Source organism: Mesocricetus auratus, unplaced genomic scaffold (assembly GCF_017639785.1).
Source record: "Mesocricetus auratus isolate SY011 unplaced genomic scaffold, BCM_Maur_2.0 Super-Scaffold_4256, whole genome shotgun sequence".
In the NCBI taxonomy this organism is placed as follows: domain Eukaryota; kingdom Metazoa; phylum Chordata; class Mammalia; order Rodentia; family Cricetidae; genus Mesocricetus; species Mesocricetus auratus.
The window spans coordinates 12,007,468-12,025,572 of NW_024429182.1; positions in this window are offsets into that span (position 1 = coordinate 12,007,468).

The following is an 18,105-nucleotide window of genomic DNA, read 5'->3' on the forward strand; positions in this document are numbered from 1 at the left end:
GATTGAGTCAATTTAGTGAGAAAAGCAGCCAAAGCAAATATTTGGCACCACACAGATTAAATGGTGGGCTGAATAACTAAGGTTTTCCATCAATCTGTTTTTGTTTGAATATCATAGGATTGATCCCATAGCAACAAGCTAAAAGTATATCCTTCTGCTGCTTACTAAGTATGTATTTTGATGTTAATCTTCTGAAATTCTGCATATTATCACAGTTGTTTTAACCAATTTGCAATTAGATCTTTAATCCATGTAATTATTTCAAAGAATTATCTAAAATGAAATGTTCTTTATATGAAGTTTTGATATAAAATTTTGCAAAGAGCCTTGATATGATGTACCAATGAGGGTCATAGTGTTCTAGTCTCCACTATGGGTGTTATGAGCTCTACTTTCCTGATAATATATATTGACATGGTTATCTATACTTACTGCCTTCGGGATTTCACCCCCACCCCCCACCCCCATTTGTTTTATTTATTTCTTTTCTCTTCATCAATCTGAAGTTAGCAATAATTTTTGGATTATCTGATGCAATGGATTTGTTGAGAATTTCTATGGCTGTCATTCAAAAATACTTGACTCTTTAGAGTAGGTTACTCTTTAAATTTTTGAATTTTTAACTTAATGCATCGATTCCAATCCTTTAAATTTCCTCAATCATTGCCTGTCTTTCTCAATAACTTCCACTTCCTTCACTTGAATCTGTTCCTCAAGAGTTTATCAGAAGACAAATATCTCAAATCTTGGAATCTTTTTTTTTTTTTGCTTTTTTGAGACAGGCTTTCTCTGTATTGCTTTGGAGCCTGTCCTGGAACTCGCTTTGTAGACCAGGCTGGCTTTGAACTCACAGAGAACAACCTGCCTCTGTCTCCTGAGTGCTGGGATTAAAGGCATATGCCACCAATGCCTGACTTAAATACTTGGAATCTTAAAAAGTTGAATTTAGTGAGACAGGCAGTAAAATAGTGATTGGCAGAGGCTAAGGGTTTATGCAATGATAGGTATTGGTCAAAGAGTAAAAACTTCTAGTTATAAGTTGAAAGGCCTTAAAGCCATACTGTGCATTGATGATAGAAATAATCTCGTTTTACATGCCAATCTCATTTCCCTATTCCTCCTCTCCTCCTCTGCCCCCCCATCAACCCCCTATAAATACTGGAAAATATATTAAAGACCAGATATTAAGTTCTCACTACAGAGAAAGAACTGGAGTCTATGTTACGTGACAAATGGGCATAGACCCACTGGTGAGAACAAGCATTAAGGTACATGCATATATGAACACTACATTACACACCTTTAATATATACAACTTTTTATTTGTTGTAGTTTTCTAAAATTAAAAACAAAGTGTATGTCACAAAAGAAAATCTTATTCTCTGATTTATTCCTTCTGCACATAACAAATTTTGTTTAATAAACTAGTCTCAGTCACTTGCAGGTGTGAAATAAATGTCATATAAACCTCTAACAGAGATCTCCCCCAGAAATACTATTAAAAATTTGAACTGCCTATCCACTATTGTTATCTGGACCATAAAGACACTTCACATTCATAGTGTACACAAAGAATTGCTTTTCTGCAAAGAGGAAGTAGATCTTGTAACATTTTTAATCCATGCCCTTTTGTAAAAATAACTTTATTTTAATGAAATCACAAATTAAAATATCATGCAGCTAGAAAAAAGAAGCTCCTCAAACAGTTGTTCAGGCCCAAACTCTGAATCTCAGTAAACTTCTATCTATACAGCTTCCAGTCTAAAATGTACATATGTTTACATATAATCAGATATAGACAGGAAACCAAGAGCACATAATATCACATGATTAAAAAGGATAAAATTCAGGCAAAAGAACATATGAGACATGAAAAAGCATATAAAGCTAATTATTTTTCTAGTTTCAACTCAGTGTTTTCTTTATTTTGTGTTGAATGATTTTATAAAAAACATAGTTGGTAGTAAAGGTATAAAACTCCCCCAAAGTTTCACAATTTCAGAAAGCACATTCTAATTGTGCTATTATGGGTTTAATGTGGAGAAGGTACTACAGGAAACTAAGGAAAGGTGAGACTGGCAGAAATAGTCCTCCCTAGGGATGAGCCACTTATTTGGTTATCTAATACCAAATGATCATCCCTGAAACTATGTACATATAAGCAACACTTAATGGACTCAGCAAACTTCATTTACATATTTAGACATAGATAGGTAGATAGATGGATGGATGGATGGATGGATGTTACAATGACAGCTAAGGAAAAGAGGTCATAATTCTGAGAGGGAATAAAGGAGGGTAGCTGGAACATTTAGATAGAGGAAATTGAAGGGGAATTGTGTATTTATATTTTAATTAAAAAACCCTTCAAAGTTAAATGATTAATGGGTGTTAGGCTATTACTTTGTTCTAATAACTTTATACATGGTGACATTTAACCTGTATAACTACCTTTTATGGAAGCATAGGCATTTTGATTACTTTTGTGAGACACAAAAAACCTAAGTAGTTTTCTGAGATCATAATAACAAATGTTGACTTTGAACTAAAGCTAACTAATCTTATATTGTATACTATATCATAAGATGAAGATAAATGTAGGAAGAAAGAAAAGGAAAGCACCATGTTTAAATATTGCCCTGAATGTGAGTGTCAGTGAGGAGGCCTAGGTAATCTATTGAGCCTTGGGCAGCAGATCAGTACTCATCCCGAGTATACACACGGACTTTGGACTCCCATCCAACAATGTGAGGTGCACTCTCACCCTGAACTCTTGGGGGAGGGTCTAGGCCCTGCCCTGTATGAAATGACAGACTATGGACACCCCCATGAAGGGCCTCACCCTCCCTGGGGAAATGAGGGGATAATGGGAGGTTGGGGGGAGGGCACGGGAGTAGGGGAGGGAAAGGGAGAGGGATCTGGAACTGACTTGTGAAGCAACCTTGTTTCTTATCTAAATTTAAACTGAAAAATAAATTTAAAAAAGAACTACAAAAATAAATAAATAAATAAATATTGGTTTGGAAAAAGTTTTCAGTTCATTGTATTTTTTGCTTGTCTGCCTGTCCATTCAAACTGAATTTATTCAAAGAAAGTATATGTTGAATTAATTAGTTTGAAGTAACTTGTCTTGAGCATGTTGTGTGGTTCATTATGGAAACTTCCTTTTATGACATTTGTCAAAGAGTTGATTTAAGCTCTTGTTGGTAATCCACCATATGAAGAGAAGATAATCATCATTACTGCATTCAAAGATAAATGTTCCTGAGGAGCTAATAGAGTATTAAAGAGACTCACCATGGATTTTTCTAAAAGCCTGGTTTGAATTGCCACTGGCTGGAGCCCAGGAGACAGACCTAGTTGGAGATAACAGGATTGAATGTCAGAGGGAGCAGTGTGTGTGATGTGGTTGAAAAACGAGGATAGGAGAAGTTAGAGTTCAAGATGCCAGATCTACCTTCTGCCTGTCGGAATCATTTTCAGGTAGAGCAGAAACAAAGAATGGGCCCTGTCATACCAGAGGAAAGGGAGCCATGCATCAGCAGCATCCAGCTGACATGCAACACTTGTGACCCAGTCATACAATCTTCAGAATCTGTCACAAGGGCAGCCAGTGATCTGTGTCTCTTGAAAAAGGTAATGAGACTCTATCCAGAATATTGTGCCCTTGACCTTGGCTAACAGTGAATCAGATTATAAACCATCAGGGTTCTAAATTCTGTACTGCATCATACCGACTCTGTTTGGAATTACAAAGCTCCTTCATGAATTGCTTTGCATTCAACTCCTACAGGAGGTAGAGACCTGCAGCTGCTCAAAGCCAGTTGTTCCACTTAGAGATATGGAAATTGATTGAGTGCTAGCTATCCTGATGGCCAGAGCCATGAATCTACCACAGGCTCACTTTAGCAAGTCATCTACCTTCAAAAACAGCATCTCTTTGTGCACTTTTTCATCTCAACATCCTGAATCTTAGATCTCCAAGTTGGTGCTACAGTAGTGATAGTCTGCTTTATGTCATTTTTTTATTTTATGCATATGATTTGCTACATATATGCATTTGCACTGTAAGGGTTATTCTTGGCAATCAACTTGACTATATCTTGGATGAACTACAGTCCAGAAATAGAGAGCACACCTGTGAGATATTTTCTGTTTGGTTTGAAGTGGGTCAATCTACTTCTAGTGTGGACTATTGAGACAGGAAGACACAGGTCTTTGTTCTATATTTTGAGGCAGGAAAGTATGCCTTTAACCTGAGAAGTACCTTCTGCTGGAAGTCTATGTAAGGGATATATATGTGTGTGTGTGTGTGTGTGTGTGTGTGTGTGTGTGTGTGTGTGTGTGTGTGTTCTTAATTGATCTAAGTAGTAAAAAACCCAGAGTCAGATACAGAGGAAAAAGCTGAGAGATTAGAGATATTAGAGAGAAGCAAGCAACAAGCCACAACCACACCTTACCTCCTTAGTGACTACCTGCTTATGTCCTGTTTCCTCCCAGCTATCTCCCTTCCTTCCTGTCTGTACAGACCTCCAGATCTCTATGGTTATCTAGTGGCTTCTCCATTCTCTGACCTTCAGACAGGCTTTATTTGTATAATCAAGATATCACCAAGTGTGTGTGGAGGGAGAGAGACAGACAGAAAGACAGACAGACAGACAGACAGAAAGAGAAAGACAGAGAGAGAGAGAGAGTGAGAGAGAGAGAGATTCATCCCATAAGTTCTGTGACGCTAGAGAACCCTGAATAATACATACACTATGCACCTACCTGGTAGAAAATGACATGGGATCCCCTAGAAACGGACTTACAGATATTTGTGAGTTGTGGTTTGGGTGCCGGTAGCAAAACCAGGGTCCTGTGCAAAAGCAGCAAATGATCTTCTGATGATACATGTCTCCAGCAGGCGCTAACCTGAGGGCTGATGATATATGTAACTGGTAGTTAAAGCTCCCAGAAAAAGAGTCTCACACCCATTCATTATATATTCAAGGCTGAATGGCTGGGGGAATCCCCATGTGTGATGGAAATTGGGTGTTTCTGGTTAAGAGCCAAACTTCTGAACTATCTTTAGGTCCCACAAACAGCCCTTTACCGCATGTTCTATATGAAGGCCAACATTCTTGTGACTATCAGGTAAATCCTTTGGAATGAAAAACCCATAAAGTTAAGATTGTCAGCATATGGTATGTAAGAAGCTCATAGCTGCCATCTCACCAATTTCCTCTAACTAGCCTATCTCACGTTTCCACCAATTTATTTGAAAAATGTCATGACTTATGATTTCTTCCTTCTGTTACTATTAAAATTTCATGAAACTGTTACTACATTGGAACATGCTATTTGGGGTATTTGTAGTAGTTTAAATCTGTGTCCACAGGCTTTGGTCACTCATACTTGGCTCAAGAATAAACTGTTTTCTTTCTCTTGAGGTAAATCATAGGTGTTTGTATCAACAGTAACCATCTGACTTTCTCGTAAACTGAGTTAGTTTTAAAAACCAGCCTACTCAAGAAAGTTAAGTATTAATTCCTTCCATTCTCCAAAAACTTAAAGTTCAAATATATCACACTTGTTTTTCAGTTATATTTGATGACAGACTTGGGACAAGACTTTAGACATTAAAAATATATTTATAACTATAATAATATCATTTGCTTTTCATATCTGATTTAAGAACACAACCGTCTATAGTCTTTTCCAACTTTTGTCCACATGTGTGGTGATATTCAGGCTGTTTTTCTTTACCATCTTAACAAGACTGCAAATGTTAGTGCAGTGTCTTTGTTTTGAGGAGCAGGGAGGTGTCATGGCAGAGTTTCTCCATATAGCTTTAGATCTTGTCCCAGAACTCACTCTGTAGAACAGACCTGCCTTGAAATCACAGAGATCCACCTGTCTCTGCCTCCCAGTGGTGCGGTTAAAGTCATGTACTACCATCATCCAACATGCAGTCCCTTCTAACAACAAAGTTTTACAACTAATTAAAGCACTAGAATATAATTATTTATCACAAAGTATTGGACACTTAGAATATTTTAAGTTATTTTCATTTGATAGTATAAAAAGTCCCCAAATGCTACTACTCTCAAGCATATAGCATATATGCCTTTGTTGACAAAACAGAAATACCTAAATTCTCAGAAGCATAATTTAATGAGCCAAACCAATGTTACTATATCTATCTGTCTTTCTGTCTATCTATCATCTTTGTGATTCTATCTAAGCATCAACCTATCATTAGAGTTTTGGTTTAAGTTATAACATTTCTTGTTAAAAAATCTTAAATGATCATTATAGAAACACACTGGTCACCAACAAAATTAAAAATGTACCAATGCTTCTTGGAAATTTTCAAGAACTGGAGAGAAATTCTTCTTTTGGAATTATAGAACGTCCTAAAAGTAAGTTATAAATGTTGGTTTTAAATGAAGATTTAGTCGGTATGTTGGATAGTGCAATGAGGTTAATTAATGACATCATCATCTTTTTCATGAAACAGTGAAGCTTGCTTTGACATATCATAGACAAAATAAGATATCTCCTTGGAGTCCCACAAAGAGAAACTGAGAAAATTAGCTAGTTACAATTTATTTAAGAGATACTGTCAGGAAACACAATGAAAGAGTGGTTAAAATCAGACAAGAAAAGGAGGAAGTCAATAAAATGTGTGCAGGTAAGGATGAAGTAGTTGGTTCAGTTCCCTGCGGGGCTTTCAACTGCATGGGAAATGTTCTACATTGTCACCTCCCACAGAAGCTGGGGTAGCTGAGTATTTTCTACTACCTTAAATCAGACTGTCTTGGGTTTGTCAAATTCCAACACCTTTAGACTGCCTCAATATTGACACTAGAGAAATTTGTCAGAGAAGTAAGTTGAATCTTGTGCACTGAGAAGCTGCTAAGATGGGCAAGAAGTGTCCACTGAAGCAATGGACTAGTCCAGAAATAATGATAAGCTTCTGACACATATGGGAATGAAAATTTGCAATAATAAGTGTTCAGTCTACAGAAAGAATGAATCTAAGAAGCCAGTACGTTATTCTAGGAGTTTACCGTACCAGTATAAGCTCTGATTATGGTCTTATAGTTGACACAAGAGCTATGTCATTATGAATATAAGATAAAAATGTAGTGATACTAATTGAACCAGCCTTCAGAATGAAAGAATCTGACTGAACTTCTCATTGAACTGAAAGTACTCTTTAAATTAATACTTAAATAAGTGACTTTTGAATTTGATTAAAAATAGTTTTCTGCAGTACTTTGCTTATTTTAATAAGAATGGTAAACATGCTAAAAATTGTTGTTTCATATGTACCATATGTAATACCATCAGTTCCCTCATCTTTCTCAAAGTCAATTGTCCATAGTGGACAGGAAAAAAAGTAAAGACTTCTGTTTGATAGTTAATGGGGTCTAAGGTAACACTGAGGTTTTATATTTTCCTTAAGTTCTCATTTCTTAGTTTTTCTAATGTTTCTTATTTAAAGTTTTGTTACATTTTATATTACAATATTCCATCTTTTAAAGTTTATATATACATTTAAATATATTTTCTGAATAGAGCAAGCCCTGCTACTATATAATTTTAGAATTCTGTGATCATCCCTGTAATCAATCTCATTTGCTGTCACTCCTCAACATAGTCCCCTCTCCTTATACCACTAATTTCACGAGTGTCAGTATGGATTGCTCTATTATGGGCATTTTGTACATAAATGGGGTTTTCTAATGGCCGGTTGTATACTGCTTCCCTCCTTAGAAATGATACTCAGACTCTCTCTAGCTCTCCCCTCCGTGTGTGTGTGTGTGTGTGTGTGTGTGTGTATGTGTGTGTGTGTGTGTATGGCGTTTACATACTATAACACATGCATAGAGGGGTCAAAGGACAACTTGTTTTCCATAGATCACTAACCATGTTGCTCCTTTCCCAGGTTTTAAAACTTTTTAATAGACAAAATGTACATATATTATTTTCATGTTCTGTGGGCGTAGATTCCAGTAGGTGAATAATTTATGCAAATACTTAAAATTTACATGGTGTTCTGAGGAGGAAATTAAAGTTAAATTTGGAGAGTTAGTGAAATTCATTTTAAAATATTTTGGTTACCTAAAAATTAAACAACTAAAAATATTCAACATATTAAGAGGTTAAAACAAGAAAGAAAATTGTTCAGCAAAATAGAGATTGAACAAAAACAGAAACCTCATATTCCTGAGTAAAATGTTAGTTGTGCATCCATCCCCAAGTCCACTAGAGCACAGAGAAAAGATTGATGAAATTTACATATTTCTTCATCTCTTGAAAGACTAGCCCCACTATAAGGATTGAACACATTAGGCTGCTTTGTTTTCCATCACTAAGTTTAAAATCATCTAATTCATTCTCCTTGCGCTAATTTCCTACTAATCAAGCAGTCCTCTGGTTATTATTTGATTCCCCACACTGGTCTTCTTACAGAATAGAAATCTGCTAGCCTTGCTGATATGAGTATTCAACTCCACAGGCTAACAGTATATCTTGTAGGTAATTACAGAATTAAGATCCTGGTCTATCCTGCTCCGCTTAAGGCAGTGTAACCTGTTCTGAATGCCTACAATGATTCATGTTCATAGACATGTCATTGACAGAGGATGGCTCCTGGGAGAGCTCCCCAGGGCATGAGGATCCAGCCTGATATCTCAAACTCCAATATCTCCCTTCACTGAGCTTTCCTTATCAAACAGCTGCTTACTAACTTTCTTGAGCCTCAAGCTGAAAACTCACTGGAAAAGCATTTATTGTCTAAATGTAGAAGTTATGCTCACTTGGTTGACTGGTCTTTGTTTTCCTTTGTAGGCACCATGTCTAGAATTATGTAGTAACCTGAAACAAAACCCAGAAAGAGGAAAGTTTGGATAGGGAGGGAACATTGACTGACACATGTTACCTTCGAAGAATGTTTTCCATCTGATTCCTAGGGATCTGACTTTAAAATGAATCATGACCTCACCATTTGTGATTGCTATTGCAATACATGAGCAGTGTATACATGTATATACGCAATCCCAGCACGTGGATGGCGAGGCATGAGAATCCAAGTTCCAGGTTAACTAGCCGTAGGTAAATAGTGAATTCGAGACCATTCTGGGCTACTTGAAATCCTGACTCAAATAAATAAATACATAGACATGGTAGAGGGACCTGAGGAAAGGAAGAGCAAACAGTGGTCAGGTTGTAAAATAAATAAAAAAGTAAATAAAATGCATGTTTTAACGTAGGAATTTACAAGTTTTCTTTAAATTGCCAAATGTTACAATATTGACTTAAGGTATCATTATTATTGACTTTGAGGAACAATTACCAAAACATTACTATCTGGGTTACTGTTAAAAAGCTGAGATAACCTGGAGCCTATTTGAGACCTCCGTTAGAAATCTCTTAGGTTGATTCTGTGGACTTTCAACTGAGGCTAGGCCAGTGTGTACAGGCAAAACTTGTCAATATGCCGCATCTTTCAAACACTCTCAGTTCTGCTGGGGCCAATGAAAGAACCCCAAGGTGAAGTCGCAGTGAACCGTAATGACTTTTAAAAGTTTTACAAATCTTAGAGCTGGACTTGATGAAACATACCTGTCCACAAACTGCTATATGGTAGCTGCCAACAAAAGCCCATCAGCTGGGATTGTTTCATGGAAAAGTAACCCTAATATCATGTTATAACGCTAAGTTATAACATAGGTTCTCATGTCTTTGGAGCACAAAGTCCTAAGATTTGGGATTATTTTCCATAGAATGTTTTTATCATAGTCTGCCAACTAATATTTATACTGTATTAATGTAGATTACATTAGCAGGGCTACATTTAAAAAATAATTCCCATAACATTCTGTACTTCTAACTGCATCGCCATATGCCAGCAAGCATAATTCAATGGGTCTTAAATAAAATAGATGGCCTCCTTGGGCATCATCCAAGTAATTTTGAAATGAATAAAAATAGAGCATTTCTGTCTTTCTGTATTCCCATATTTTGCTTCTAGTCTGTCAGTAAGATTGCTCCAGGTATGGTCTTAAATATTAAAATTGAAAGAGGGTCATTTCTGCTGGGTGTCTGCCAGATCCAATGTGTTGCAAAGTATTTCAAATTTTTTGGTGATGACTTTTTGTGTAATGCATTATTCTGTCTCAGTTGAGGGGAATAATTACATTTCATCCTCATGCAGATAATTGTCTTTTCATGTTAACATAATTCAGACTTGCACACCTACCTTTGCAATTTAGAATATTGCCCTTGCGTAGCAAAGTGAATCTCTTCAATATTTCCTCATATTCAAGCAATATTGGAAGCATAACTATATAAATATATATAGCTATTACTCTGTGTCCTCTAGTAACACATCTGCAGATTTAACAAATGTTGAATCTACTATAAGAAAAAAAAGTTGTGAATGTATCACACAAAACAAAGTCATTTACTCATTTTTAGTTCTAAAAATACAATATAGTGTACATAGAATTTACATTGGATTATCATAAATAATTATAAATAATCAAGAGATGTTTTAAAGAATGTGAGTGTGTGTATGTGTGTGTGTGTGTGTGTGTAATAGAAACATGGCATCATTTTATATAAAAAAGAAACTTGAGCATCTGCAAATTTGATTCTCACAAGGGACCTGTGGAATATTAATGTACAAGAGAAGGTACTCTTCGTGTTTGTGTGTGTGTGTGTGTGTGTGTGTGTATTTCTGCCTGTGAGTTTGTGAGTCTGTGGGTGTAGAGTAATCTTCCTGCCAGCCAGATCCCAGTGCTGCATCAACCCCAAATAACACACAGAGACTCTATTAGTTACAGTGCTGTTGGCCAATGTCCAAGGCTTCTCATTGGCTAGTTATGTCTGAAGTATTAACCCATGACTACTAATATATATTTCTACAAGGACTTATCTTTCTGAGGACGGCATCCTGATGTGTCCTCTCCTTCCTGGGATCACATGGTGATGACCAACTCTTGACTACATTTCCCAGAAACTTCCTCGACTCCTAGTTCCACCTATCTTGTTTCTCTATTGTCCAACAGTGCTTTATTCACATATACACAGAATGACTTACCCCATCATGTGGGTGCAGGCATATGCTTTCCATGGTGTATATGTGGAGGTCATAGAAAAATCTTAGAAATTATTTCTCACCTTTCACCTCATTGAACATGGGTCTCCTTGTTGTTCACCCATGCACATGCTGCTGGTTCATGGCCCCTCTCTGTGCCTATTTTGCTGCAGGAGCACAGGGATTATGGACCCACAATACCACACCTGTTTTGTATTAATTCTGGGGATTCAAACTCAGGCCTTAATGACTATCTGAATTTATGTCTTCATGCTTTATTCACAGGACAAAATATTTAATGGAAATGTTTATTCATGTTACCTAATTTACAAAAGCAAAATGTGCTTGCTTTCTACTGGGTCCAACTCTTGTTTGGTTAACTGAAATTTTGTAAGTCATCTAAATCATTCTGTACATTTTAGAAGTGATAATTGATTTGGTCAATAGTAGAGAACCAGGATAAGGGGATGTTGAATTAGAGGATATTAACTCTTCTCTGTGTAGCTCACATTGTGAAACTTGCGATGAGGTCTTCTCAAAGGTGTGGTCCCCAAGATGGCTTTCCCATGAAAATGGAAATTATGCTGGGGATAAATCTTTCAGTGGCTCAGTTATTACAGAATAACACATCAGTATCCTCTGTGGAAAGCTCTGGAACATATCTGTGGATCTCAGTTACTATAGAAGAACACATCAGTATCCTCTGTGGAAAGCTCTGGAACACATCTGTGGCTCCTAATCTTTGTCCAAATAGGAAAAAAATCTTTCATCTGGCTAAGAATTAGTGTGCTCCCCAATAAAATCCCATTATGCCTACAGAACCCATGCTGATGATAATTTCTTGTCGTAGATTATTGGTTTACTCAACATATATATAGATAATGTGTTTGCTATATACCAAACAGTGAGCAGGTAGGGTGTTGTTATTACAGAGGAATGATTATCTTTACCTATAAATATCCTGTTCATTTGAACTCACAGAAGACAGACAATACATAAACCTCATATGCAGAAGATGACTCTGCTATAGTGACAGAATCCACCTTGCTGAAGTGTGTGCATTTTCTACTGTGAATCTTGGATTATTTATAAATAATTTGCATGCTGCTTCAATTCACTGTTTGGGGAGTAAGCTGTAATTTATTTACCAAAATGATCAACACACACTCCTACTCAGTGACACACATAAAAGTTTTATTTTTTTCAAATAGCTCGTTTGCTTGAAAAATTAGATATATTAAAATGGGTAGGGCTGCCTACTTTTGGTTACCTCTGTTCAATGAGTGTTTGGGGCAGAGGAGCCCTGAGAGACTCTCAAATTCACCTTCTCATTCTGTAAAATAATAAGAACTAGAGGCTGGCATTCCAGAAAGCACTGCTTTATTCTAAGCAGGTGTTCCACTAGATGTGAAAATATTTTCTTCTAAGATCATTTTTTGATTTTAGGTAGGAAGAGAAATTATGCCATTGATGTCAAGATATGAAATGTCTATTCTTGCATCTAATTCACTGGGAGAAGATGTAGTCAAAAGTTCCATGAGTTTGGAAAGCTAAGTATTTAGTATTTGCATGTTCAGGTTTAAGAACAGTGTAGAGTGTAGAATGGAGTGCTTAGAAAATATTCCTGGTTTGAAAGAATGAAGAAAGGTAATGCATACAAGTAGAAAGACCCAGATCCTAGTGGTCAAAAGGGTAGCTCTGCCATCTCCTAGCCAGTCAAAGGCTTTTATAATCTTCCCTAGGATGGAATTCTATCAACATTGGGAGCTCAGCTCCAGAATGATCCTTGTTCCCATTCCAGGCACTCTTCCTTTGTGAACTTGTCTATTAAATGCTGTTTGTGTTCTGCATTCTCTCAATTCTTTCATTGTCCCCATTTCCATCTCTTTCTAACTTAAGCTGTCCTTTGATTGGCATACAACAGCCTCTGTGGCCACATATCACTCAGCCCATGTAGTGTCAATTCCTGTCTCCCCTTACATTTGTATCACGTGTCAAAAATTGCTCTGTCTCTCTTTCACAGTCATATGCTAGTTGTTATTCCAGTTTCTCTATATCAGGCTAGAGCGTTTGCTTGTTTAGTATATGTCCCTCCTATTATAATTACCAGCGTTATTTACTTTCAATGAGAATAATTTGAGTTTTCATTTAAGACGGCAACTTTTTTTCAGTACTGTGCATTGTGAATCTTACCAAATGTTTTTTTTTTATTGGGTCTCACATGTTTACTTTGTTCAAACTCAGTCCACAAAAATGTTTTGTAGTAGTCCCTTATGCTTTTTGAAATTTACATGTTTAATTTTATTAGACAAATTGGAGAGTGCACAAAAAATTATGAGTATCTCTTAAAAGTTATCCAGATTCTGGTGGTGTTGGTAGTACCAAATTCCCACAGAACCACCATTGTATGATTCTGAGTTTAAATACTCCCTACCTTCTCCAGATGGCACTGACCATATCTATCTTTGTTACTGATCTATATTACTTGTTCAGAATCTATAGGTATTTGATCTTAAGATGTCAGTGTAAGACAAGGAATAGTCATCATATAATTCCCCTACTATATGTTCATGGGTAGTTTTTCTATTGACATTACTCAAAGATAATCTGTTCCAAAAGAATTATGCATTTCTTTCTTATAGAAAGTACTCATGCAGTCTTGGTGTTCATTGAGATAATTGAGTGGTATACATTCAGTCAAAGAAAAATTTCAAAAACTTTCATGCTATTGCCTAACAACATGTGAATATAGAAATTCACAAAACTGCCAACTGTTGGTTTTCAATTTTCTGTTATAAATAACCTTCTCTCTGTTTCATTCAATGGGCAAATGCTGACACAAATAATTATTTCCTTTTATGTATTGAATACAAAGCCTAGAATATACTATGGGATCTGCTTGGCAGAAAGGCACATAGGACAGAGGTAAGGAATGATGTCTTTTTAACATAACAGCAATATTGTCATTAATACCTTATATCAATTATTAACAGTCGGTTACATCCTATCAAATACATCACTCTTATGTATCTGTACAAATTTGGATATTACTGAACTTCCTCAAAAGATTAAAGCCACAGACTTATTTCTGGGTGCCATATAGACTGTGTAGCAAAGAAGGAGTGTAGGCCAGAGAAAAGACGATGAAGGGGACCGAGAAGTCACAAAAACTTCAACTCACAGGCAAGGTTCAGAATCAGAAATATAATGGCAATTGTGAGACAGATGTAAGATGTTGAAACATTTTAAAACCACATCAAGTCTCTGAGAACAGCCTGGGTTTCCTCAGGGGTCACTGTTAGACAGTTTTCTTCTTGAGAGATCAGGATCTGCTAGTACAAGTTTGACTGCAACTTCTCAATTATTGCCAGTCTCTGCACTCTCGGGTTGGGCAAAGGTATTCCTCAAAATAAAAAAAAAATGAAGCTACTCATGTTTATCAAAATGAGCTGTGCTCTGCAGTAGCTGTTGCTGTCATACCTGATAGTTCGTGTATGTCTTAGACTTTATAATATCTTCAAATAAATACCGATAAATTCTCAAACAAAAACAAATAGTGCATTTTGAAGAGATGGTCATATTATTTCTTTTGGGTTGCTTCTAGAAACCAGCACGGCTATTGGATTTAAGATATCCAAATGAATTTTTGATTTTCACAATAGCCAACTGTATAGGAGTAAATGAATTACCTTCTGCCCTTTCCAAAAACGGTTTTAAGCACTACCTTCTCCACTACGCATTCCAGTTATCTCAGCAGAGCAGCGTCGCTCCCTCAAGACCTCCTTATGGCATCACATCCTTAGAACTACCATCTGCGAACTACTTATGACCTGGAATTAATTGTCATGCACTACTGTTTGTTTATTCTCTCCATGCAAGTGACTATAAACTTTTAGAAAGAAAGGTGTCCCATGGCAGCAATTAGTAGAACTCTTAATGGACTTGTAAGCACGTCATTTAAATGCCTCTAGGGTGAGCCCTCTCCCTTTCCAGACAGAGATAATCACATTTCTCTGTTGTAGACACAGAATAAGGACTAGAAGGTACCTGCTGGGATTTCCAAGTTTCTGTGTTCTGGAACTGAATCAGGGACATGTGGACAACAGTAGAAACAGAGAAAGTTAACTAAGGGAGAAAGCTCTTTCCAGACTAGAAGTGAGCCAGATCTAGAGAGAAGTCAAAGGCTGAATAAAACCATGCTTGGAATCTTGGAACATTGTTTTTCTTTGTCTTAATTTATTTTTTACATTTCAATCCCAGTCTCCCCCCTCCTCTCCTCCTGTTCTGCCCACTCTCCCCACCTCCTATCTGCTCTTTGGAGAGGGTAAGGCCTCCCCAAGGAAGTCTACTAAGTCTGTACCATCAACTTGTTGAGGCAAGGTCAAGGCACCTCTTCACCCCCACACCTCTGTGTCTAGGCTGGCCAAGGGATCTCTCTACATAGAATGGGCTCCACTAAGTCATTTTGTGCATTGTTTTTAGATCATGGACCCACAGCCAGTGGCCTCATATATTGTCCCTAGTCACACCATTGTCACCTGTATTAAGGAAGTCTAGTTTGGTCTTATGCAGGATCCCCATGTGTCCGACCTGAGTAGTGATCTGTCACTAGCTCAGCTCAGTCATTTCTGTGGGTTTCCCCATCATGGTCTTGACTCCTTTGTTCATATTATTGCTCCTCCCTCACTTCAATTGTACTCCAGGAGCTTGGCCCGTTGGTTAGTTTGAGATTTCTGCTTCTGTTTTCAACTGTTTCTGGAAGAGGGTTCAATCTTCTCTGGGGTTATGGATTGTAGGCTGGGTATCTTTTGCTTTATATCTGGTATCACTTATGAGTAAGTGCATACTATATTTGTCATTCTGGTTTTGGGTTACCTCACTCAGGATGCTTTTTTCTAGTTCGGTCATTTGCCTGCAAACTTTAGGATGTATTGTTCTTACCACTTGGCAGTACTCCTTTGTGTAGATGTATCACATTTTCTTTATCCACTCTTCAGGTGAGGGGCATCTAGGTTGTTTCCAGGTTCTGACTATTACAAATAATGCTGTTATGAACACAGCTGAGGAAATGTCCTTGTAGTGTGAATGTGCCTCACTTGGGTATATGCCTAACATTGGTATTTCAGGGTCTTAAGGTAGTTTTCCCTAGTTTTCTGAGAAATCATCATACTGATTTCCACATTGGCTGTACAAGTTTGCACTCCCACCAGCAATGGAGAAATGTTCCCCATCCTCCACATCCAACATAACTGTCATTGGTGTTTTTGATGTTAGCCACACTGATTGGTATAAGATGGAATCTCAGAATGGTTTTGATTTGCATTTCCCTGAAGACTAAGGATGTTGGACATTGTCTTTCTGAAATTTGAGATTGTTCTGTTGAGAATTCTCTGTTCTGATCTGTACCTCATTTTTAACTGGATTATTTGATATTTTAGTGTCTAGCTTCTTGAGTTCTGTGTATATTTTAGAGATCATCCCTGTTAGATGTGAGGTTGGAGAAGATCTTTTCCCATTCTGTAGTGATCTGTTTTGTCTTATTGACCATGTTCTTTGCTTTACAGAAGCTTCTTGGTTTCAGGAAGTCCCATTTATTAATTGTTGCTCTCAGTGTCTATGCTACTGGTGTTCTATTTAGGAAGTGGTTTCCTGTGTCTATGTGTTCAAACGTATTTCAGAATCTTGGGATATTTTTATGGGCCACCCATAACACTCACTTTTCTGTACACACTCTGTTTTCTTAAAGTAACCCATGTTCAAGGAGGGGGGTGTGGCCAAGCCTCTTCCTCTCTCATTGTATTGGTCTCTCTTGGTAATTGCTCCTTCTGCCATGTCTTTGACAGGAATTTGTGTTCATCTTTTTATTAGTGATGTCAACTGGTAAGCAGTGTCCAATCACAAGAATAACATCTTTTTCCAAACGTTATTTGGTGAGGTATTTTACATGACTGGGCTGATGTGTGTGTGTGTGTGTGTGTGCATACCTGACATCTAAGAGAATAATGGCACCACAAACCCAAGCAATGAGTGGAGAGTCATTTGTTTTAGCTTTTAGAAAGCACTGCATTTGTATCTAACATTCTGTTGCTCTCGAGCAAAGCTACTCCATTTTGTTTGAGGTCAAGCTCTTCTGTCCTTGCTTTTGTTATTCTAATTTTCACTTTCCCTGAGCACTAACAAACTATTGAGAAGTGAGGACAAGAGGGAAAATTCAAGTATGTATCAGAGATCCAGGTTGTTGCTGTTTTAAATATATATATATATATATATATATATATATATATATATATATCCTCACAGTGAGTAAAATAACAAAGTTAAAAGGGATATTTTGTGAATTTATGGTTAGGATCATAGCAACATACAAAGGACACTTAGAAATGTCACTAATTTAGTTTCTGTTAAAACATCTTTTTTCAAGAAATTGTATTTTAAATGGATGAGTTTTGTACAAGGGCAAGGAGATGTCAATGTTGGTCATTCTTGGTATGTTTCTATTTTAATAACCACATTCATCTCCAGATAAAATACAGTAAACCAATCAAGCTTGTGCCACAGAGGACAGAGGTGCAATCAGTGTGGACAGCTTGCACTTCTCCTCCCAAAAGCAGTTAGACAATAACTGACCAGTGTGGGGTACAAACGTGCATTTCTGTCATCTAAAATCTCAAAAATAAAAACTCTCTTTGGCAATTTACTGTTTCCTGGTCATCCTGCGACTAAACCTCACCCAAATCTATGTGTTTGCCACCTTTTCCTCTTCACCCTCTTTTATTCAGATTTCTCTGTGGAATATTCCTTTGATCTGCCTATGAATCTTTATATCAGGCTCTTTTTCGAAGAAATAAAACTTTCAACAAATGACGCCAAAGTTAAACGCTGTGCCTTGATAATGAGCATTTGCAAACAGCATGCATAGGTGACATGACTATTCAGTAGTACCTGATTGAGAGGTGACTGAGTTTAGACTGTAAACCAGTGGCTGTCAATAGAAGTAACTGCCCAACAGGAAA